The sequence below is a fragment of the Larus michahellis genome, chromosome 11, assembly GCF_964199755.1.
Source record: "Larus michahellis chromosome 11, bLarMic1.1, whole genome shotgun sequence".
Classification (NCBI taxonomy): Eukaryota; Metazoa; Chordata; class Aves; order Charadriiformes; family Laridae; genus Larus; species Larus michahellis.
Window position 1 is genome coordinate 6,505,623 of NC_133906.1, and position 25,839 is coordinate 6,531,461.

The 25,839-nt window shown below is 39.4% G+C and overlaps 1 protein-coding gene across 3 annotated transcripts in view; it reads right to left on the bottom strand.

The window, feature by feature from the left end:
• The window catches only part of TENM2 (teneurin transmembrane protein 2), a 1,449,326-nt gene that overhangs the window by 644,630 nt on the left and 778,857 nt on the right, over nt 1-25,839 (bottom strand). The window contains exon 1 of one of the 3 annotated variants that reach the window (XM_074604293.1): nt 23,864-24,104. The exons of 1 other annotated variant lie outside the window; for it this stretch is intronic. The gene's annotated coding sequence lies outside the window, so the exon portion shown is untranslated. Of the gene's footprint in view, nt 1-23,863; nt 24,105-25,839 lie in introns of those variants that run through there. One more of the 3 variants, XM_074604291.1, reaches the window with a different exon arrangement.

Here is a 25,839-nt window from a genome sequence, read left to right on the forward strand (position 1 = left end):
GGTTGCCTGAAATTAATTTAAAAATATTAATTACATTCAGTCACAGGACCATAAAATTAAGCAGCCTAACGTATCAACACTTGAAAAAACACACTTGAACATACTTCCCTAGTGAGCAGTGGCCTAAGCTATCACCGACGCCTCTATCCACAGAGTTTCAATGACAGCACTTAGTTCTATCAGTTCAGGGAGTTAACAGCTACAACATTTCTCTCCTCAATCTAGGGGCAGTTCCAGCACTTCTCCTGTAGCTCAGGATACTGATGAATATTAGAATGAAACAACTGGCAGAGACTAGTTTCATAGCTCTTGTTCAGAAACATGCGGGAGGTTTTGGAATTTATTTTTTATGCTGCAGTTACTGCTTCAGAAAGTCACGGGGATGGACTCAAACATTTCCTTGAGAGAAGCCGAGAGCATGGGGAAAAGAGAGAATAGAATATATATCTTTTCTTGCCATCACCTATAGGCAGGAGGCTTTGAAGGAGGGGGTTAAGACGTAACAGTAGTTTTGCATCCTCACAGATTTTGACTTGAAGTAGGAAAGGCCATTGTGCTTTTCTTGAACCATCACATTTCTCAAACGCCTACCTGCCTGAAGTGGCTATAAAAGCTGAACTCTTGTCTTTACAGACAGCACAAGACACATCCAAGGTTGTGGCGTGGTAGAAACACCACAGCACACTCTCTTCTGATAGGAGAGGTAGAATTCTTTATAAAGTACTGCTTCCGAACTTTCCTGCCATCCATTTTCACCCTTTTCCTCCCTTTCATCTATTTTTGGCCAAATATGTCAATTTTCTATACCAATAAATAAGAGTACCTCATACATTATGCAGTTAGTGGAATTCAGGGTTTAACTAATGTCATTTCAGGTCTTGAAAACCCAATCAAGCCCTTTCCTTGTCTATTTAACACATTATACAAAGTTTAAAATGTTGAAGCTGAAGTTTCAAGTTCAAGGTTGCGGCCCATCTTTAATCTTCTATTAATATCACAGGAGAGCAGTTCTGGAACATTATGGTCCTTCAATTATGAAAAATTAGTAATGATTAGCATGGCCATATTTCACAAATAAGACTGTCTTCTTACTTCTGCAAGCATAATCGACAGTGTTCTTGTAAAATTTGGTTTGCTAAATCCACTGGAGTGGAGGGACTCGATAATTCCCTTTTAAACCTACTTTTACAATTTCCCAGCTGTCTGGTTCTCTACATTTGTCATGACAGACAAAGTTAAATTAAAAATTCTAAACCGTCACCCTAGGGCAAAGCTTGATAGAAAAGTGTAGAGCAATACTCTTTAAAAGCAGTAACAAAATAGATCCCAACCCTATAGAGAAAATACACTGTAATTTTTCTGTGTGCATTTACTACCCTGGCCCTTTTAATAGATGTAATTTTCATGAAATCTAATCACAAAGCACAACTCAAATGGGTGTCTCACACTATTCTTTTTTGAATAGTCTAATTCAATTGGTCACAGCAATGGAATCTCGTATTCATGAAGGCATGTGTTTAGGCACAGAGGTTAGATGTCACATCTGTGATTGATAATGTTTGTTTTGTACTATGCTTCTCAATAACTCTTCACTTTAAGCAGCATTTTGCTTCTGAACAGGAGTGGGTGTAAGGACACTCAGCATAATGGAATGGGCCAGGTTTAATTCCCTTAATCACTTGGTCAGGGCAACAGAATTAACTGTCCACATCTGTTCCCTCCGAGCACACACGCTTAGTTCTCCCTCTTATGCAATAAAGGGGTGCGGGGTCAGGATGCCACATCATGCCTGCCTTTCCCTCCAAAATTCATTCCACAGAAAGAACCCATGGACTGACTGTGGATCAAAACAGACTGAGTTTGGACCACAAAATACTTGTGATGTGGCAAAACCACCTCAATCATAAGCCTCAAGTGCAACTTTTTACATAATACGTTATATGTGGCCAAAGGAGAAAGCAGAGCTGTTGTGCCACTTGTAAATACACAGACAAACAAAAAAAACCCACACTAAAAAACAGTTTCTTACTGAAGGTGGTCTTCATGGACCACCAGAAATAGAGTGTAACTGCACTCGTATTGATCAGTTCATAATAACCAATTTAACCACAATGGTAAAGATGATGCTCACCATCATTAGTCACACTGATAGAGTGCTCTGATTAGCTGCTTAACATAGTCTAGGAAGGATCAGATTCAAAAGAAAATTTGAAAAGGTATCATTTAAAATGGCAATTAATTCAGACCCACTGGTTTGTGCTTCTGGCTCGCCTCCGAAACCCTATGTTTCTGTACTGCTGAAAAGCAAGATGATGGAGGTCAATTGCTCTAAGCTCCTGGTGTCCACAAAATGGTGATTATCGTGGTGCTCAGTCTCAATCTGGAGCCAGTAATGAGCCACCTACATTCACCCACTTTTGACATTTGTATCAACTATGCTTGTTTAAGGATGAATAGACACAGAAATACTAAGTTCAGAAAAAACCAACAGAGTTCATGCAGGGAAACAAACACTGAATCACCAAAAGGGGAAGGGGGCAGTCACGACTGCCAGGTAAGTACAGGGACCAAAACAGAGTAACAGACAGGGATCTTCAAGAAAGTGACAAACCCCATCAATTTATAGGAACAGCTGCACTATTTTCTGGCATAAGGAATAAACTAGTTTTGGAGAGAAAGAAAACAGCTTTCTCCTTTAAGGCTAAGGACTTCACACTGGGATTGGCAGAAAATGCTGTATTTCACAAAGAAGTTGTTCTCTGCAACAGGCATCTTAAGACATACTGGATGTAAAAAGGGAGACTGCCAGATAGCTGATCGCAGGAAAGTGAGGGAGAACTTCCTGAATTTATTTCATTAAAAACTGATCAAGAATCTTTTTCCTCACTTACACCCTTTGCAGCAACATTTGTGTTGTTTCGTTTGGACGCTGTGACTACTTTCAGTTGGCATTTTATCCTTTGTCTGACCTGAGCTAAGGGCGCTTTCAGGATAGCAGGTTAAACACAAAATAATCCCCTCTCAAGGCTGCGGCAGTCTATGAAATGAGGCAGGAGGTAAGACACCTCTTAACTCCCTAGTACACAACATTCCACGGGGTAATCCATGAAAGCAGAGGCTGACCATGCCTGTGCAGGAGCCCTGCAGAGCCAGGGGAGAGGAGAGCAGCCAGTGCAATCCGGAGAGCATGGGAGAAGCACTACGGCACTGGGGCATCAGGCAAGGTAGCAGGGAGCACACCTGAGCCCCACACTCCCTCGGGAGTTCATCGCATCAGCGCTGAAACCTCATCCTCCTGGTAGCTGCTACCTGCCTTCACGCACGGAGAGCCCAAGACAAAAGCACTTCAAACCTGTCTGTGGACCTCTGATTTTATCACTATAGTAAATAATAAAGAAGTGCAAACGAGGATGATAATATTGCTTGTTTTACATGCAGAAGGTCAGAGAGCATGAATTAGTTACTCTCCTGTGTAGGCTACTGCTGGCTCTCTGATGGGGAAGAACAGACTACAAAGGACACTATTTCCTCTCTCGGAGTTAAGTAGAGACATGTGGTGCTGTGATGCTGCCTTGTCTTGTCCATGAACCCACTAACAGCCAAGGAACGTGTAGGAGAAAATAATCAACTACTGTCTGGAGATAAGCAACATATTATTTCTCCAGGGAGCAAGTGGGAGAACCAGGATGCAACAGCTGTTTTCAGTCACACTGTTTCTGCCTTGGACTGCTCCCACTACATACACTGCCTTACTACGGCTTGAAAGGAATAGCCTATATTTATAAATACAGAGAGATAGATAGATATGTCTGTGTGCATCTGGTTGTAATGCAAAAGTAAGGAGAAAATATCCTTCCCACACACATTAATGCAAAAGTAAAGAGAAAATATCCTTCCTACGTACATTTATTTTAAAGTGTGTGTGCTAGCATATTTTTATTTTAGAAAACTGGTTACTTCATCATTGGAATGTGTCCTTACCGCATTTATCGGTTTGGGGGAAAAAAAAAAAAAAAGTATGAATTCAAATGTAACTCACAGGACAAACAAGTATTTCTTTGAATTTTTAAACAGCCTGGCAATTTCTCTTCTCCATTTCCTACTATAATATAAAGCATGTTAAATGAAAAAATGTGTTAGGAATGCAAATCCTCCATAAGTGAAAGTGTATGGAAAGAGAATTAAGCTATTGAGCAAAGTCTAAAATAATTTTTCTGCCAGCACAAATGAAAAGTAATGTTTCCAAAAAGTAAACATACCCGCAAACCAGATTTAGGTAATAAGTTAAATACTCTGACCTGTGTATTTTTGTAAATTGATCTAGAATTCATCCAGTGAACAAACACTTAAAGATAGTACGTGAATTCACAACTTGAACTTTTAGAAACATTTGCTAGAATATCACAATGCATACCTAAAAGAGTGATACATTTAATAGCATTCAGTCATCATATAATTACGTGCACTGTATACAGCAACCATTTAACGATGCAGCTAAGCCAATTTAGGACAATATGCTCATCCACTAAGCTATTACAGCTTAGAATGACATTCTTATCCACTTTAAAGTTCAACTTACCATTAATTGTTTAATGCTAACAGAGTTCTAAATAAATAAAGTCAGCAAATTAGAATGCTATGGTTAATTGTAATTAATGTTGCTGTGTGTAAAATCCTACTGTCATAAAGAGTAAGACAGCAAGGAAGATAGCTTTGCATTTTGCTAATTAAGTTTGAATCCTTCTACTGCAAAACAACTACTTACCACTACCATCTTCACCCAGATAAAAATTAAGAATTAACAAAGAACCTACATTTCATAGAAAAAAATACTGTCATTATTGACTTCATAGCAAGGCATCTGCATTGTAAGCCTTTCCACATTTGTATGTACAGACACATACACAAATATCTATAGTAGAGGCAACACATCTTCTCAAGAACCCTGATTTATAGGGTTTCTAACTGCAATTTATTGTCTTTTCCCAAGTCTGTGTTCTAATTCTTTCTCTCAAGTTTCTATATTCAACTTGAATCTGGGAGGGAAAAACAAAACAAAAGAACCCACAACAAAACAAAATCAAAGCCAAATAATACAAAGGATTTTCATCTTATCTATCTGCCTGTATCTCTTGGTTATATAATCACAGCTGTAATCTCCAGTAAAAGCAGACTCAATCAGCAGCACAATAATGCTGGGGAAGATCTCACAAAGCTGTGATGCGCTGTAGAATCTAAACTGACTATTAAAGCTTCAAAAAGTTCCCATCAAATGACCAGATGGGGATGCAATCCTTCAAATCTTCTACAACAATAAGTGTAGCGAGACCATGAGAGGTTAGCTTCTCGATCATCTGTCTCATAAATATCGGGAAGGAAATCCAAAAGAGAAACTTTTTCTCATGTGTTTCTCCAAAATTATGCATACAAGACTACCAAGATGTAGCCTCCTTGGTCAAATAATGAGTACTTGTCTGTTTTCTGTTTTGCAAATCAATTTTATATTTACTTTGCCACAATTAAATGTTGAAGTTTCCTTGTACGTGGTGAAAGCACATGCATTTTTCTTCCTGAAAACAATGCAATCATCTGATGCCATCTATAGCTCAATAACATTTGAGGTTTTAAAAACCAATTTACCCCATATAATATGAAAACTATGGTCAGGACGTGTGATTTTACCTAATTTTCAAAGTTGTAACTTAAGAGACTTAAAGCTGAAGTGTTCCTCCTGAGTTATAGCAGGAGATTAGAGTTTCTCCCGAGTTATACCATAAGTTTGGAGAAGAGTCCTGAGCACGCAAGAGAATGCAACCTAGAACAGAATGGCGAGTGCCACCATCATCTGCTTTCTTTCTCTGTGCTATTAAAGAGCTAAAGAGAATGAAGTGTTACCATTAAAGAGAGAAATAAAATGTTATCGTACATAATAAAGTGACTTTAAAACACCAAGGCATTTATACTGTATGAATTCAAGTCACATAAACAAAGATATCCTCCAATTAATGGTGAACTCGATGGATAGTCAGAAGCAGGACATCCCAAATGGAGGGTTACTAATGGATCTCCACAAAGCACAGGCTATAAAAGAAAACACTTTAACATAGTATTCCAATTCCTAGATATCAAATGGATGCAAGTTGCCAAGAACTGCTCCAGATGCAGCCTTACTCCTTTTTAACCAATAGAACGGTTAAAAGTGTAATACACTGCTTGCAAAAAAATGCGACAGTAATGACTTTGAAGAAAACAATAGAGAACTTACAAGGAGGGAGTAGACCCAGCCTCTATGATTCATACACAAAGAACAGGGAAGTCCGATCTTGTAGTGGTTTACTTAATACTGGATTTAATCTATTTTCCTTGAGTGAGGCAGAGCTATTTTCCATATATTTAGATGTAACACCAGGTGTTGAACAGCACTTGCTAAGCATTCTAAAGACTCCACATTAGGCTGCTCATTTCTACTCAGCAGGGCAGGAATCAAAGCTGACTTAAAAATCCAATATAGCTATCATAGCTTTTTTTTTTTTTTTAGTATTATGAAATAGTCTCTTTGAGAACATATTTTCTGTGAACTGTGAAAGAATGAAAGAAATCCGTAGTACTTGCAGTCTCAATCATACACAGAATTCTTATTTCTGGTAACTTTTTGTTTCTGAACTTCATCACCTTTAACCAAGGTGACAAACCACCCACCTTTTATGACCAAGTTCCTCTGAAATTGTGTGCTTATTATGCAAATTTTAGATGATACTTGCAAGTGGCCAGGATAAAGAAATGCCTCTTTTTCTTCAGATCTATCAAAAGAGTTGGCAGCAGGCAAGATTAGATTTTTAAGTCCATTCATGGTATTTGCTACACCTACCACATTCTTTGTGAGAGAGAAGTCATGGCTAAGAGGAAGCTTGCCTTTTCAGTTGTGGAAGGGTATCAGAGTACAACTACCTGGACTTCAGTATTTCTTTTCACTTCATAAGAACGTGCAATAAACAAAAAGCCCACTCCCAGAGAATATGACAATGAGAATAACAGAACAAACCTTGCTTCACCATTCCATAGAGCTTGGAAAAGCCCAGGATTCAAAGTGCCAGTAGATTGAGATCAAGTATGAAAGTTCATAAACTGTTCTGGAAAGACCTGTGACAACAGACTTTGGTTTTCACCCACAATACTTTATATATCTAAATTGAAGATGCACAGGCATATCCACTTGTATCTAACCATCACATGTACTTTTTCCACACTGGCTGCTGTCACAGACAAGGTGCTCACACCTAGACAGATAGATATGTCTGAAGCAGAAAGGCCATCACATTTTCTCATGTTCTGTCAGCTTGTCACAGACTACAAAATGAAAAATCTGTTCTCAGGTACTAAGCATCCACTCTTTAATTTCTCATACAGGGTACCATACCAATAAAAAGATGACAGACAGCACTACTGCATCAAGTGAGCGGAGAAAACAACTCACTTTGATAACAAATCTAAGAATTTCTGCCCTCTTGAATCAGCATAATTCGTTCACTTAGTACCTCACGTCAGAGATCCATTAGAGGGCTCGAACCCCTCTTATGATGGGCATGTATTATAAAGGCAACAGATACCAAAATAAAATGAATCCCGCAGTCAGAAGGAACTGATCTAAGCAGTTCTGCCAACACCCACGCCTGGCTCACGCTGCACCAGCAAAAGGTAGATATTAGCTGATGACACCGTGTTAAGCAATTGGTTTTGATGTGCCTTGCTCACTAGGAAGCCGTGTGAACTGCTCAACAGACAACAAGTTCTGTAGTTTTCTGCATCACAGAGAAGAAAAATCACAGAGATTAGGACCATAGCCAGTTCAGAGCCAGCAAGGCCATTAACTCTGCACTCTAACCCACAATCTGGTTGTTCTGCATGGACGCAAGAGTCAAACGTACCTAGCATCAGCTGTGAATTTGTAACCTTCAGTGCAGCAGCTGAACAATATACATATTTCCTTCTTAGCATCTTACCTCAGAAAGCTCCCTAAGCACCACACTGAACGTATTAACAACACAAGAGCTATTCCTTCTCAAATGAGGTGCTAGATAACTTCATTACATTTTTCCCACAACATAATCAAGGATTTAACAGTCACTGCGCAAAAATAATCGCTACACTGAAGATGCGTGAGAAACCTGTTTGGATAGGTTTTGCCCCAAAAATGCATATTGTGAACGCGTAACAGAGAAGCAATTAAAGAGAGAAATGTTTTAGAAAATGAGAAAATAAGTTAATAAAGCTTTAAGAGCGGGTGTTGTTTTTTTTAAATTCTCCGACATAGTAAAATTATTTAAGACTTGCAGACTGCATGTTGTTATTTGCCTAGTTTTGTTATAGCAGTTAAATGCAACTTAATGAAGTACACACAGATATTTTTTTTCCCACAGCAGTTCTAACCTGCTTTATTTTTAATTTTAAAAACCTGAATATTAAAACAATATTATGCATGTGTTGTACAATAGTACTTTGTAGTATACTGTGTTTTGGTCTTAAATTTTGTAATAATACATAACCCCCATCTCCAACATACTGAAAGGAAAAGAAGGTTTTTTTAGATCAATCATTAGAAGCCTTTTAGTATCTGATGAAGACTTAGGGTTTTGAAAAATGTCAGTATCTGTATTCCTTTCCCATTTTCACATACACATCTTAAACGGGGAAACAATATATTGGTACAAAAAGGCTCAGACATGATAGGAATTATTTAATTCAATAATAATTCTATAGTTAAATATGTCCTCTTAACACAAATTTGTTTCAGACTTTCTCTTTCATCTTCATGGAACCAGCAATCAGAAATTCAACTTTCCACACTTACTTTTTTGAAGGAAATCATATGTATACCTGCATATCCTTCCAGAAGTTAAATTTATCTCAACAACAGGAACAAAGTAACAGCCTATATGGTACTGTGCTTTCTCCAAAATAGATTCTGAACAGCAAGGATTTTATGTGAGATTGTTTGCCAATTCTGAACTTGAACTATACTTTTGTAGTATTACCCTCACTTTAAACTACTGATTCACAAGAAAAGGCAGTTTCATTGTTTTTCTTTTAATTCTCAGAGATTTTAGACTTTTTTTAATTTTTATTCTGTGTTTACTTTCTATCACTTAGAGAAATAATCACAGTTTTCTAATGCTTCACAGATGAATGTTTTGTAGCTAACATAACTAAGCTATAATACGAATCAGTATGCCATATAAAAAAGAAATAATTAGTTTATAGGTAGCTAATGCAAATTCACTCACTACAGAAATATCACTGGCTGATGACAAACAGATGAAGGATTCCCAAATGCAAATGAGAAAAAAAATATTCTACGAGAAGAAAACACATTTGATTTTAGCCACCATTTAGAAACATGTTTACAAGATGTTTTAAGAGAAGACACATTCCTTCCAGTGCAAGTCCTCTACCTGTGTAACATGAAAAGCCTCATCCACTAACCCAAATCAACTAAACTACCATTACAAACTACGAAAAAGAAAAAAAACATAACACAACAAACTTACAAAAAACCAACGTTTGCCTAAAATTTAGTTATTCTTGCATCACCAGGTAACTAATTTAGTCTTCTATGGTAAAGATATATAGTGGATAGCATTTACTAGTTCAATAGTGATACATTCACGCTGCATGATGCCGTCGGGTTATCTGTGATAGCTGTTCAGCCAGCAAGAAAACCAGCAAAACAAGATGTTACGCAGTCCTGTTTTAACTGTCAGGCTCAACAATGCTGTTGCACCTAAAAACTGAACTGGGCTTTGACATTATGTATCAAGCTAAGCGGCCTCAATTCTCTTCTTCAAGAGCCTAATAGGCTAGGTCTGTTCTTCCAACAAATTCACCGAAATATCCTTAATGATCACAGCTCTGTCATCAGGGATGAAAAAGCCTGCCTAACAAAACCTGAAAAAATTATTGCAAAGCTTGACAGTTGTTTAAAAACTAACGATTCAGTAGCCATTTGCTATCTGACCTTCATTAGAATTTTTTTCATTATCACATTGCAAAAATCTACTGCATTACAGACTGAAGCTATTAGTCACTATAAAGCCACTACCATGTTCCCCAAACTGGGGAATCATCATTACTATTAATTTCAAAGGATACCATTAAAAGGGACAATATTCAATATTTTACTCGCTAATTCCACTCTAATTTATATTATAAAAGTATGCAGGAAGGTTATGCCAGCCTGGATGATTGGTCATTTCTTCTGAATCATTTTGTTTTCTTGACAAAGCCTCAATAGTATCTAGGCCATCTGGGGATACCTCCGTGAAATTCAGAGTTCAAGGAGACGTTCTGTAGAACTGATACAGTGGTAGTCACAGAGGGCATCTATTTCCACATTTAAAAAGATCAGTACTGATGCAATACAGGGAAACAAGGAGAGAGACAGGGCATTCCCTCACAAAGCTATTATAGTTTAAATCTTTCATCTTACTCTATTTCATGTGCGTTCTAGGGACTACCATGAAGACTTTGCTCCTATTATCCTCTCCTCACAGTATTTCTGTATGATCTAAAGCATGATCTGCTTTTTTGTACTTTTATTTCTCTCATGTCACGTTCATTTGCCAAATAAGGACATTAATTTTCTTTATATGGTGTTTGATGCAGTCTCATTTGCTATTTGTGCGCTGTTCTTAGGATACATGATGCCAAATGAATTGCCTGGAATATACAAATACTTACTAGTGCAAAATTTCACTTATGGAGTTTGAAGATTGCTACAGCACTTACAGAACAGCTCAGTGAAACAGTTACCTTACTCATTATCTTAGCCTCTTTCCATACATTAAGGGCTTGCTTAGACAGGAAGCCTTAAAAGGGAAAAACAGTTTAACAAAAACACCGCAACATCCCCACCTTGTAATCATGAGGATTTTTGTATCTAAGCTGCAGAACCTTACACATGCATGCATGCACAGATACATATATACATACGTATTTAATCTCAGACAGCACTAACTGCTATAATCCATTTTTACCATTCTCAAATTCTCCAAGTTTTCAGTTGTCCTAACTCCAAATTCCAGTTCAGTAACTTGAAAAATACATAAAATTTCTATGAAACATACTTGGAAAAAAGTTGGAGCGTTTTTGACAGACATCTCTTTAGATCCACCTATTTCTATTATGTCATGCTAGTCCAGTACATTACAGAAAAACACAGGTGGGAGAGATGCCCACTGCAAAGTTATCTAATCCGTCCCCTGACTGCAAGACAGCATCAATGGTAATGCTATCACCCTAGATGGATGCTTGTCTAGTCTGTACTGTAATAGCAATAACGGTAAGGATTTCACAGCCTCTGCAGATATACTATTCCAATGCTTTACTATTGTTACCATTTGAAAGGGGATTGCAGGGTTTGGTTTTGTTTGTTTTCTCTAATTTCTAACCTCAATCTCTCTTGGTGAAAGCGATTCAAGCTTTAAGAAAGTCCTAAGTTAGAGCACAGTTGTGCAAAGGGTACGTGAAGTAAAACACTGTGTTGACTGGGGAAAAGAGCAAATAATCTTTCCGGGCTGGAATTCCTGCCAGGAGGTGGGAAAACAGAAAGATGAAAAGGTCTGAGGAGAAGTCCTGCAGACCTCAAAACCAAGATGAACAGAACTGAAAGGTTGTTTAAGTCATAGCTAGGAATTGGGGAGCCAGGTTAAGAGTTCCTTTGTGGCTATGTTTTGTATGTAAGTATAATGCCTTTGCCATTGTAAGTCATGGCACTCAAAAGAGAAGATAACAGCGTCCTGGAAGTGAGCTTTAAGTCTAACACACACACAAAATGGGGGGGGGGGGGGTGGAACGCCCATCTTAATGGTGAAAGAAGCTACTCTCTGCTGATAAAACTGTGCAAATTCATTTTGCAAAGTCTTGAATAACTTGTATGCAGCAGACTTAGAGGCATCTATAAACAAACCATTAAAGAAAAGCAGGTAGCTGCAAGGTATAACTTACTCAGTTTTCCCCAAAACACGCTTCCCATTGAGATGCTGTATTCCACTGTGAGCCACTGTATTCCATTACCCACAGGGATAATGGATTAAGCCATACAAAGGAAATTGAAATAGCCCTTTCCAGGTGTGTCCCAGGAATAAGAGCTCAGTTCTTGTATTCCAGAATTTCAGCTTTTAATCAATACACGTCTTCAAAAATGACCAGGAAATGGGAAACACGATGACAGTGGGACTTTAGTGCTGTCACCCAGTTTTCATTTGGGAGAAGCACGGGTGCTTCTGCACTGTATGACACAGTCATGGTGACTAGTGAGGTAGATCTCACTAAAGGATTTCAATCTTGTAGAAGTTTAAAGAGAAGGGCTAAACCAAGCACTCATTACTCTACTGAACCTCAGCCTTGGTAATTGAAAGAAGAATATGGTCCCATGACGTGCTAAAAGCAATCAGTGAACAGGCCACCTCACTACCATATATTTAAAATAGAATACAGCCAGTTTAGTGATTTCAAAAGACTCTTTTCCATGTTCAGAATAATCACAAAGGGTGAAGATAGCCTCTATAATGAAGCTGTTTATCTGAAATTAAAAATTGGTTTGATTTTTCTTCCCCTCCTACACTACTGGAACCTCTTCCAACTTCTGTCATCTTCCAAAACACTAATTGAAACATTTGCAATAAAAAAAAAAAAATCATGGTGGCAAAAGGTACAGAATTAGCAAACCTAAAGACATGCATCTTTCCACAAAACTGATACATGCCAGGCCAATCCAGTTCCCAAATGAATCTACTACGGCAGGTCTGGAAGAAAAGTGTAGTGTCTAAGCTGAGAGGGTGGACTGACCATCAGAATTTTGTCTGCTCTTCAGAGGCAACAGATCCAGACCCCCATCTGCGGGACTGCAACAACCCTTTTTCTAAGTAGACAATAAACCTATTTTTCAGTGCATTAGCTTATCCTGCACCACTGCTTCCCTACTAAAGGAAGGACTGTTTTCTATAATACAAAAAGATATTACAGATTTATTATGTGAGCAAACTGATATGGTGAATAACTGCTAAGTAGGAGAGATGAATAATAGTCCTATGGACTTCCAAAGTAATCGAAGTGGAAATAAACATTCATTTGCAACATCTAGTGTTTAGCTACAATCAACTGGTAATAGACACATATAAGATTTCATACACAACATAAGAAATTGGAACCAAGTATTCATACAACTTCTGGAAATAAGGTACTTAGTCAACTACAAACATTAAGCTATACCTGTAAAACTTTCCCCGTCAGTGTCATGGCTGCGGGGTAGGGAAAGGGGAGGAAGGAAGGTGGAAGGGAGAAAAAGTATCACCATCCAACTAAAAGATTGCTTTTAGGATCATGGCATAAATGTGATAAATTCGCCAACCAACCACCTGACACAGAAAGCATTATTTTAAAACACAGAGTGATATGCATATCATGGCTTCTGACACAGACAGACCTGTTCATAATAAATCTGGAGAATTAAATCTGGAGAATTATACTCCAAAATACTCATTATCTAACTGAACCAAGTCAAATAACCATTGGTTATGGAGCTTATGTCTCGGAGCTTAAAATACAGCTATGCTAGAGTTAAGTTTAGAACAGATAAGTGAAGTGAGAAGGAAAACAGCAAGAAAGATTTTAATCCACATTTTTGCTAGCTCACCACCTGGACTCAGGAAACAGCACACCGGCCATAGTCCTTTCCAGCCTTACAATATACTTTTTTTTTTGCAAACAAGGTAAGACACAGATGGAGTAACACATAGGTGCTCTTGAACTGCCAGGAGAGTGTCTGATTTTACTTCTGTTTGCATTGCCTGAATGGAAAGCCATCTTAAAACAAGTATTGAGTATTTTTAATTTGACCTCAGCAATTGTCTGGGTCATGTGCGGTGCCAGGCCCCATCTTTTTTTCCTCTTTCTTTAAAGAAAGACACTTAGAAACAAAGAAATCTAGCCTCCCTACCCAGCTAAAAAAGTAGCAAGTTTGATCCAAAGTCACTACGATCATTGCAAGGCATCCACTAACTTCAACTGCCACAAATTCAAGCTCATATATATGTTTGTTGCTGCTTATTTTGAAAAAATAAAACTTGCTAGCTATCAATGATAGGTTCTGCTGTGACAATAGTACAGCCTGCTAAGTACTAAATAGCATTTCATTAGCAAAATTAAAGTGACATCAATACCAAAGAAGTGTCCTTCTTTCAAATGCCTCAATTAAACTAAACTGCAAATGGACAACAGTGGGAAAAACACGTTCTAGCAGAGCTTGCCTTAAGCAGGTGATCCTTTCTCATACACAGACATTTGAATGACAGCAGGACAACAATGACTATTCACAGGATCAGACCCTAATATTCAAACGTAGCTAATTCAGGCTTAACTGTCATTATATCCAATTATTGTTATGTTTCAAATTTAAAGATGCTCCTACTCTACAATTCACAGGGACAAGTTTTCACAGAAACTGCTTAAAGATTTTTTGAATACCCACCAGGTTCCAGACTTACTAGGACTAACCCAGTCTGACTACGCATAAAACTTCCATCACTTCGTTCTAGGGGTCAGGAAATTTTCAGTAATCAGAGACTGTTTGGTATCCAGAGCTAGATGGAAAACCTTTGGCAAATGGAGGTAGTACAAAGCAGCAATCAGAGCAGCTTTTCAAAAGATCTAAACCCCAAACCTCACACTGCGTCTTTTCTTTAAGAGCAAGGGAATGAAAAAGTATCGTGGCTGTCTCCTTTGCATGGCATCACCAGGGGAGAAGGGAATGACCATCTACGTTGGGAGTATCAACAGAATCCGAATTCTGACTTTCCCCAAGAAGACTGCTGAGGCAAACAGAATGACAGCATTCCTATCCCAGTACTCTTGTGCAAAGGTGAAAGGCCATGCAGAAGCTGGCCTTAAACCAACTGGGGTAAAATTATAAATCTTAATCCTGTAACACATGCTAAATTCAAGATCTACAGAAGTGACAATGTATAAACTCTGATACTTGCAGTCAATGAAGGTTACAGGCAAAGACTGACTGGCACTGAGGAAATGCATAAGCTGCTCGGTAAAAAAGCAATCTATTAAGGGCTTGTATTTTGGACAGTTTGAGAAACACAGGGGGAAGTGATTACTGCTCCTTTAAAGGAATAATGCAGGGAAAAGAAAGGCAATTTTAGCCTGGAGGTAGCTGATATAGAATGCCAGCTGAACTAGAAGAACCTATGGAGGCCCCTGGGATTGCTGGAGAGATGGAAGAAGAGTTTCAGTTAGGTAATTAGAGCTTCAATAGAAGAATAAATACTCCACAGGCAATCCACAGGTTCTTCTCACCTCTCGCCACTTCTTCTCTCCAGCAGTGACAGCTGCTTGTGAAAGTGAAGGGAAAGGTCTCTCTCACTCAACTCATTAGTTAGTAATCCTCACTGGTAATGCAACAAGAAGCACAATACCAGGAGGAACTGACAGCCCTTCCCTCCACTGCTCCAGGGCAGAATGCAGGGCTCAAGGTTTCGTAGGCGCTCACCCTAGTAACAGTGATGCAGTGGTGGAGCCAAAGGCCACGAATATGCTTGTGAAAGAGAAAAGACACACCACAGGGCAGCTGAGACAATATTCAGGTCACTTTTTTTCTGCATTATTCTCCTGTTCCCCGCTCTTCACACCCAGAGGGAAAGAGACTGCTGTTTGTAGACAGGGTCCCGAAGCAGAAGGTAAGTACCTTGCTAGGGAATGATCCTAAAGGAGCAGGAAGAAGTGATGTCACTATGACAGTGATCCACTGTGATTCACTATTTCAGCTTTTTTTCTGTGCCAGTAAGATCAGTTACCAATGGAAGGCATGCTGGTTATCAACGTTGTGATGTGAAAGAGACTACTTCTCTCCTTTGCCCTGCAATGACGAAACAGTCAAAGTAACATGAAGATATTTCCACCTTCCAGAGGGCATGTTTTAGAAGGATTACTGAAATAATTGTGACTTTGATTCCCTAGAAAAATGCTGCAGCAAGTTCTGCTGCACAGTGAGCCATTTAGGCATTGGTCTTGACCACTGACAGGACTTTCTAAAAAGATACATTCTGTGCAACTCCACTCTCATGTCATCTCTCAACCTCAAGTAGGTTCCACAGAAGAAAGAAGGTGACAATGTTCTGGATTTCAGTCAGCATCCCTTAGCAGATAGGAAAGCCGAAAGACAGCCACACAGCTTATTCTTTATTCCGTAGCTGGGGCCATTGGTGTCAGCTAAGATTTGCACTGGAATTCCACATACTTCTGTATTGGTTAATAAAGCTGTGGCCTCCAAATTTGCCACTGCACTAAGAGACTTCTCCCAGACTGCTCTGTGCCCACAACAAGCAGCTGGAGAGAAAGGGGAAAGACGATGATTTAGGTTCGTCTCTATGCAGGGAAACAACTAAAGACAGCTCACTTCTCAGAAAAAGAAAAAAAAAAAGTTTAGTTCCTTTTTTGTGACCAAGGCTACATACAAATCTCTGTTACCATACCTTGCTTTTTAGATTACTATTAATCCACCTGATGGTCTACTTCTCATAAACCTTTTCTGGAAAGACTTAACCGCCAAATATGTGCATTTATTTCAGGTGCCTTAACTGAAATACCCAGATGCAGGTCTTTTTCTCCAGGATTTTCTGCAGATACAGATGCAGGATAAAATCTAGAGGGATGTGAAAAATTGATCTTAAAGTGAGTAAAGCTAATAGGAAGTACTGATCATCTTACAGGCAGCCACTCATCTCTAAACAGACAACTTCCTTTAAAAATCTGTTCTCTATTGCTTCACTTCCAATAGAAATCTGCACATTTATAGTTCCCTAAACAGTGTTTGCCAGTGTTCTTTAGATGATATTTAAGCCACATGTTCCCAAAACAGAAGGAACTGATCGAAGCCAGTCACCACGGAAATTTTCTGTATTTTCACTGCTAGCAGACCTTCACGTGTCACACAAATCTTTACATAAACTCAATCATGCTTTAGGTAACTGTACACATGTAATATAAACATTCAGACAAATCAAACTGTTACAAGATTATTATAATTACAGATCCACTTTCACGGTACTGTTGTGTTTATTTACAGCTATAGTTACAAGCATAAAGTTTCAACTCATTCAAATAGTCTTCTGTAAACTAAGATTTGTCTAAAACTTCCTCATGATTGGAAGGAGTCAGCCGAAACAATTATTTCCCTGTGAGATTCATTAATAATCCTTTTGATTTTAGTGCCCAGTCAACTCTGTTGAAGTAGAAGAAAAAAAAACTGTTTTCCAATCTTTTTATGGGCTTATGTTTTTGTGGATGTTCTAATGCAAAACTAGTATACCAGTCATAGCTCACTCTCTCAAAAACCACAATGATAAAAACATATCCTGTGTCAAAACTCTGTAGAGAAAAGTTAGAAGAAACGCCTAGACAAGAAAACTTTCCTTAAAACAAAGTTCTATGTTTCAGGCTACACTCTTATCAACTCCTGATGGACCGTGACTTTCTGAACGTCCCTAGGCACAGAACCAGAACCAAAAGCACCACGAACTTGCACACATGCACGTTCAAACCTGCAATCTGTGTAAACGTGAACTAAGATGAGAAGTTATTTTCTTTAAACACCTAATTCTTCAGTGGTGGTAAAAGTAGGTATCTACAGTGACAGCAGAACTAGGTAAACAGCATGCACTGATAGGTACTTTTAATTAAATTCAATTTTTTTTTTCATTCTTTAAGTGTATTAAGTTGCATATCACTTGTTTTAATTTGGTTCAAAAATTAATTTAGTGTTGCAACTACAAGTACCTAACATTCCTCCCTAGACAATGTATTTTTATATACTATGATGCACCTAATATTTACCTTTGCTACGTTATTTCAACTGGTGTATAGCCAACACGTCATTTTTCCCCCAGAATCCAATTCAAACACAGTATTTCTATAGTATTGGTGAGATGCGTAGCAAGTAAAGTGAGCTTTACTTTCAAGATCAAAATTCTTGTCTCCAGTCTCACTGTCACATTCCTATATCAAGTATTCTGCCTTTCTAAATACACAACTATTTTTTTTTGTTGAAAAAGGCACTTACTTTTTTTTTAGTATGCAGTACAATGTTGGAGCACAATATTATGATAACTTATTTCACTGTAGATAGCTGCATTTTAAAGAGAGATTAGAAAAGTCACTAGGCAATCTATACTTGCAAAAAGCTTTTGAAAAATCTGTTGTTTACATTTAATAGGACTTTCTATATTTTCCTGTTTTTACATGTGTTTACATGTAAGCCCTACACTACTATGTAATAATGGCTTCAGAACAGATTTTGTATAGTTTACACTTACATACATTCATCCACGCCCCTTTAAATTTAAATTTTCCACAATATAGTTTACATGTAGCACTGTACAGAACCCTTCAAAAACACAACAGAACCAACACTCCTAACTTCCTTAGCTTAGGAAAAGTGACAAAGTGACTTTCATAAACATTCTCATTTTTCTCCCCTAAAAAAAAATAAATCAAAAAACCATATTTTCATGTTCAGAGTTAATGGAACACACATAAAACTTCCCAGAAGATATCCAGATTCCTACATAGCTACCACAGAAGTACAGGGAGACAGGCTCTGCTTGCTCTGGTAAACATGCACACTGATGTAGAAAGATGACTCGCAATGTTAAGGCGCTGTGCTTAAATCTGGCAGACCTGGACTTGTGTCTGCACTGAGAGCTTCTCTAGGTCTCTCGGACTGTGGTTCAAAAAATTTACACTAGCCGATGTCACTGTGCCCAAAAAAAGCCTTACACGAACAGGGATAAGCAAGAGAAGAGAGTTGTGTTCTTATCTCTTATAGTGCTTACCCCAAGCAGTCCATCAGCATAAAACTACACTGTGCTCTTGCTGCGCCCGCTCACTCCACATGCACAGCTACAGTCCAGGTACAGTACCTGGCTTCAACAGCTGCCTCCCCACATACTTCACATGGTACCCTCCACAAGGACTTTACACAGAAATTACTTCCATACTCTTCAAGTGTTTCACTGGTATGTTCATTAATGATTCTGATAGGCTCGCATACTCTTTTGAATGATCCCTGGTGCTTTCCTTGCCTGTGTGGGCTGAAAAACAACAGATAAATCTGGAGAAGTGAGATCAGCTGAAAGCTTTAAATGCTCCTACTAGAGACACGAAGGCAGCTGCAGCGTGCCCCAAATTAGTATGAAAATCCTTCAAGAGCAGCAACTCCTATATTTTATACAATTTTAACGCACATTTGTAGTCCTGACAGGTTACAGTTAGTGTTTTGGCTAAATGTACACATTCACATACTAAAGAAGTCCCTTAAGAACAAAACTAGAATGAAGACTCTATTATCCAAAAACAAAAAGGGTGATACCATGCTCTTACTTGACTTGTATTGCTACTACTTGACTGGCATTATAGTTAAAACAAACAAACAAAAAAACCAAAACACCGAAACCACAAAACAAAAAAGTCCCCAATCCCCAAAACCAAACCCTGCTACCTCAGTGCAAATTTGTTTTCCATTCATCAGACAATAAAATGTATCTTCTACAAAACCTGTTCCTGAGTTAAATAAAGAAGTGTGATTTAAGATCATTTGTTTCCTTAACTATTATGCCAGAACACGTCTGATTAAGTGCCACTGGTGTAAGGCAGTATATGCATCATGTATCCATTCACAACCTGCTCAGATAAACATACGTTTATAATTCAATGTTGTGCAGCTTTTTGCTAAAAATCTTACAATTACATCCCTATTTGAATGACTACTACGTTATTAATGTTCAGCAATAAACACAAAAGTAGACAATTTATTACTATTTGGCACTGAATGTCAATCAATTCAAGCAAAAAGAATCTATTTTAAAATAATAAAAAATGAGTAATATCTCAGCTTAACACACTTCCTGCTTATCTGAAAAGTCTATCTGATATTATTGAGTTAGTCAGCAAGGTGGATTTAGGACAATGTATTTGAACTTCCACAGCATTATGAGATCCCAATGCAAACCAATAATTGTGAGACAAAATTCAGCTAACAGAGAATGCCCCACAGTGTCTTTTAAATCCGTATGTGGATTAGATGAGACTGTATTGCAGAAAGCACTGTAGACACTGCTGTAGCCGCTCAGCTAAACGACTCCGAATACGGATCAGAACAAGGGGCTCTTTGAGGCTACAGAGATGACCAGGACACAAATTTGGTCTGGTCTGTGGTTCAAACAGCCTAATGCAGCCATAGTCATTTCATACTCTACCTCCTACATAAACTAGAAGTACACTGTACAGGAGCTGGTTTGTGCAGTAAGAAATTGGAAAGATGAGTCAGTATCAGTTGGTATGAAGGCTCTGAGATTTGACGCCTCAGGTCAGAAAGTACAGACCAGTTCTGCCTATGTTTAGTATCAGAAAAACTATCTTTTCTGTTATAGCACAGTATTAGATAAAATGATTCTTCCTGATAGAGATCTTGTGAAATTATAGGTAAAGTACAGTTAAAAGGAAAAAAAAAAAAGCCTGGAAAAAACTTGTCACTTCCATTAAATACTTACCTTCTAAAAAAGCAAGTCAGGACTAAAACATCTCATCAATCATTTAGTAAAATGAATTTAATTTATATTCTAAGGTTGTATTTCCTGTTATGAATCCAGGGTGGGAGAGGGCAGACTTTTTAGACGATTTATTTATATACAAGAATATTATTATTTAAAGGATCAGTCCAATAATTTTTTGGTCTTATCTTGCAGCATGGAGTTCAGTGGTGCTGCTCCTATGTGCGCCTTTTGCCAAAACCATTAAGGATTGAGGGATTAAATTCACAGTAAACTGCAAATAAACACAAAATAGCTTTTCAAACATCAGTATATTGACTTGAGTGGTCTAACGGTGGCTTGAGCTTTGTCTCCATCTAATTTGACCTTCAGTTTAGTTTGACCTCTCAGAACAGAAAGTCTAGACATTGACCTTGATTGAACAAATATTTTTCCTTTTTATGTTGTTCTATATAATTTTAAGCACAAGATCACTAATACAGCTGACACCATAACTTACTCTAACAGTAACACTGTTCACAAGGAATTTTCTTTGACTGCAGAAACAAAAATGATGGTATTTGACAGGAAAATGCCAAAGCCACGAGCATAATAGATCACAAGTTGATATATCTATATATATAGACATATATATATATAGCTGTTCTTCCCAGAAATAAAATTGTTCTTCAAAAAGGCAAAGAAATTTAACTATTAGCCCTCTCAAATCAATTCTCCTACCACTGTTAATCTCTGTAACCTAACAAGAGAAAGTGCCTCCTCTGTTTTCTCATGCAGCTCTTTGACACTCAGTACAAAATACTAAAAATGAAAATACAGTTCAATTTAATTAGAGGAAAACATCACTAGTGATGTTCATGTGTTAATTTTCCCCAAGCCACATAAACAGTTGAAATCTAATGACACAGAAACACGATTATTTTATTTTCATTACCCACATGAAAAATAAATACATAGAGAATTAAAAGATTATGGTTTTCATATAAGTACTGTCTTAGTGGGAAGTGTTTAAAAATAAGCAGAATAAAAATTCAAACAGATTATCTGGATCAAAACTTTTTTTTTTTTTTAAATATGCTGGACCTGTGTTAACATTTGGGAAACTGGAAAAAAAATACTTCTGTGAGTTCTTAGACCTTGCCAGGGCACTAACAAACCACAGGTAAAAAACTTTTCCTCTCAAAATGAATTAAAGCTCGGACCTCACAGTTGGCTTTTTGAATACCACACAATCTGTATCAGTGTAATATATGAATAGTTTTTATTTATTACTCAGTGACTGGAAACCTCAGCATATGGGTCAAGTTAAATTAATCGTCAACCCAGTTACTGATTTGTCAACGCACAGGAAAATGATGCCCAAATACTTTGTATATATTTTAAACCTTAACAATGCAAGACATGCCACCTGTATTTAGGTTGTCAGCCACTTGTAAAAATCCACTTTACCTAGCACTTACGTAAGCCCCTTAGAAAAATACCTGTCAGCGTTCTATCCGGTGGAGATTCACCAGTTTCTCAAATCAGTGTAATTTGAATGATAATACAAACGTCTTGAAGAAAGAACCACCTGTCTAAATTCTTCCAAAGTTTGAAGAAAAACTTTGAGACTGTACAACCAAAGTTAACAATTAAACTTGCAAAAAGTAACCATATTAACAGGTGATACTACTTTTTCATTAACTTTGCACTTAAAAAATAAAGACTACACTTTTAAATATACCAGATTTTAAACAGCATTCCATAAAGTGCTCTATGAGGACACTAGATAACTACACATACTTATTGACAGCTTACACTTCATACTGTTTCAGTCAAGCTTTATTTTCTAAAATTGCTACAATACTACTGCTTCTAGACTTTCCTTCTCTGGAATGCAGGCATTTTGAATTTCTTTGATCTTATACAGTCTTTTAACTATACAACTAAATATTATAAACAAAATCTCCTTTAATTCTGTGTTCCTGCATTTGAATTCTGTTATAATACCTGTTTTCTGCATGTAACACAACGTTTGGTAAATCTGAACAAGTACAAGCCAAACATTATATATATATATATATAAAAACACATTAACATATACACATACACACACACAGAGGCAATACTTGCTATTACATTTTGAGCTTTTTAAAAGGAGAGAACACTTAAGTATGGAAATACATATGTACAAAAAAAGCATAAAAAGCACATATTAAGACATCGGTAGTATTAAATCAGCTGAAATTACTAGAGATCAATGTTTACACTAGCATTTACAAGCATCCTAACAAGAAGTGTTGAAAAGGAGTCTGGTTCAGAGATAAAGAGTTAAGAGCTCCATCCACATCCATTAAGCCACCTTATTTAAATTTCAGTTTGGGTGTATGCAGGAAACAAAACAGTATCTTGTCAAACTGCCATTCCGTGTAAGGGCTAACAGGGACTTGGTCTGGTGTTAGCAGAGGTTAGTACATTGTCTCAGCAATGTATGCAATACATGCCAGCAATTTCTTCCTCCACAGCCATGAATTTATTATTAAGTGCAATTTCGAAGCAGCTCAATGGCAGGGCTATACGTGAAACAGCAAAGCACTTCTACGTTTATTATTTTTGCAAACAACGTAGTATTATTGTCCCTTACTGCTTCCTGCAAATCTGCAGCAATGATGCAAAGCAGCGTTTTTTTTTTTTTTTAATTCCCTTTCGGAATACAAATGCCTGCCTTCTGTTATTTCTGCCGGTTCCTACCCAAGACGCACTGTGGACAACAGTTTCTGAATCAGCGATACCTTTCCACATTGTTGGCAAAAACTGAGGAAAAAGAAATATTTGTACTTCAATCCCAGAAGAAAGGGGGAAAAGAAAAAAAAATAAAAATAAAATGAAGCAGTTTAAAGAACAAAGGCAACATTAAAACACCGTGAAAATAAAAGAAATACCAGCAATCAAGGATGAGAATTAATGGTCAGAAAAGCAGCAGCACTTATTGCAGAGGCACAGAGAACCCTCCTTCCCTGGAACTCATGCAACTAACGACCTCTCCAACTGCTGGATTAACCGGCTGCAGGAGACACGACACCGCCTGGCTTAAGACACACATCAGAAGTTGTCAACTCCAGTAACGCAATTACAGAAAGGGGAGGTGGGGGGGGGAGGCAGAAGGGAAGGGAGCGATAGAGACAGAACCGCTGCAGCTTCGGGCGCCGCTGCCGAGCGAGCAGCGGCAGGAGAGCCCTCAGCCTGTAGGCGAGCGAGAAGTGGAGAGCATTTACCGGCGGCAGCAGCAGCAGCAGCAGGTTGAGCAGCCCGAGCGCCTCACACCGCCTCCGGGAGACAACTTAGCACCGGTGCGGATTCCTTCACTGACGAGGGACACCCTTTCCCTTCCCGCTCCCGTCCCGTCCCTCCCCCGAGGAGCGGAACCGCCGCCGCCTCCCAGCGCCCGGGGCGCGGCGGACCCGTCGCGAGGCGGCCTGAGGGAGCGCGGGCCCCGCCGCGCGCCAGCCGCGCTCTGCCCGCAGCCCCGCCGGCCCCCGGCTGCACGCGCCGCGGCCGGGGCCGACAGCCAATCCCGGAGCTCGGCGCCCGGCCGCGCGCGCGCGCGCAGGGTCCCCCCCCGCGTCCTCCTCCCCTCTCCCTCCTCGCGCGCTAGCGGGGCCGGGCGGCGGCGGAGCCGCTCTGCGGGCGCCGCGGCGACGGGCGGGCGGCAGCGGCCCGCCGCCGCAGCCCACCGTCACAGCCCGGGCGTCCTTGTTTCCTAGACCGTCACTGCGCATAGCAGGCGTCCCTCCGCGGAGCTGCCGGGCTACCGCTGCTGGGCTACCCCGGCCGAGCGCTGCCGCAGAGGTGCGGGCGCGGGGCAGGCCCCTTGCCTCCGCCGGGCTAACGGCCCCGGGGGCGGGCGGCTGCCGGTGGGAGACGCCGGCGTCGGGATGCCTGGCCCGGCGAGGGGACAAGGATCGGGAGGGGAAGGACGGAGGCCGCCCCGGCGGAGGCCCTTTCCCGCCGGAGCCGTGAGGACGCGGCGGCGCTGAGGTAACGGCGGGCGCGGGCGAGCCGGGCCCCTCCGCCGCCCCCCGCCTCAGCCGCGGGCGGCGGCGACAAAAGCATCTCATCACGGGGAAAAAAACTGTTAAAAAATTCCTTCCATCTTTTTGCCACAACTTAGAAACGTTTTGACAAACTGTTCCGCACTCCTTCAGAAAGGACTTAAGTTTAGCGATCACCTTCCCCTCCTCAGTGAACTGGGCACAGGTGAGCCCCAGGCACCGTGTTCCATAGCACAGTGCTTCCAAACGCTGTGCAGAATACTTACCTTTTCTATAAAGTGTAAAGTGTAATTAAGCGTTGACTATTTAACCTTAAATTCCCCCCCCCCCTCCGCCCCCTTTGCTAAACATCTGCAGAAAGCACCAGTGGCACCAACAGAAAGGAGCACTAAAGCAAAGTAGATCAGGAAATGAGAGAACGGCAAACTGCTAGATAAACTGCTAGACACAAGCTGATGTCAACCTCTGTACAGATTCTTGGCAAGGCCCGGAGGAAAGCAGCAACTTAAATTAACCACGATATACAGAAACAGCAGTGAAAAAGCCCCAGACATGCGTAATGCAGAGCAGCAGGGCTAACGGTGCTACTAAAACGTAACAATCTTTATGTCTGTGTTCCATAAAACAGAAAATCTGTGTGGAGAAGTAAAATAGAGGACATTGGATTACCTGTAGCTGGGAAAAGCGTACTGTAAACGTCTGATTAGAGAGAAACTACAGCAGAGTTAATTTTCCGACTGCAACTGTAGTTTTGTAACTGTCAACAAAGAGCAGGAGTTTTAAGGGGCAATCCGGAAATCAGCAGGGAAGTATCTCTCAGCTTTTCAAGGTTAATTGAGAAGAGGGGAGAGCTGAGCATACTAGTAGAGCTTGGTAAATTACATGCAATGCCTTAGCTTGAGGACTGCATCTATTCACAGGGCTGAAGAAGATCCACATAGCCACAACTTCTCCCTGGCCTCATCTTTTTCTATGGCATTTCACAGATTTCAAGATGTGTCCTTGTCTTGAATGCTGTGGTCTAAATTTTAACGTAATAATATGCATGGTGATATCTTGATTCTGCAGAGAGACTTCTGCACAGAGATACTGTGATAGTCATTTTACCGGAAATAATCTCTCTGCTTGAAAATAAACTAGATTGCAAAAATGAATGTTAGAGATGTATTAAAAAGATTGTTGCAGTTAAGTAATGAGTT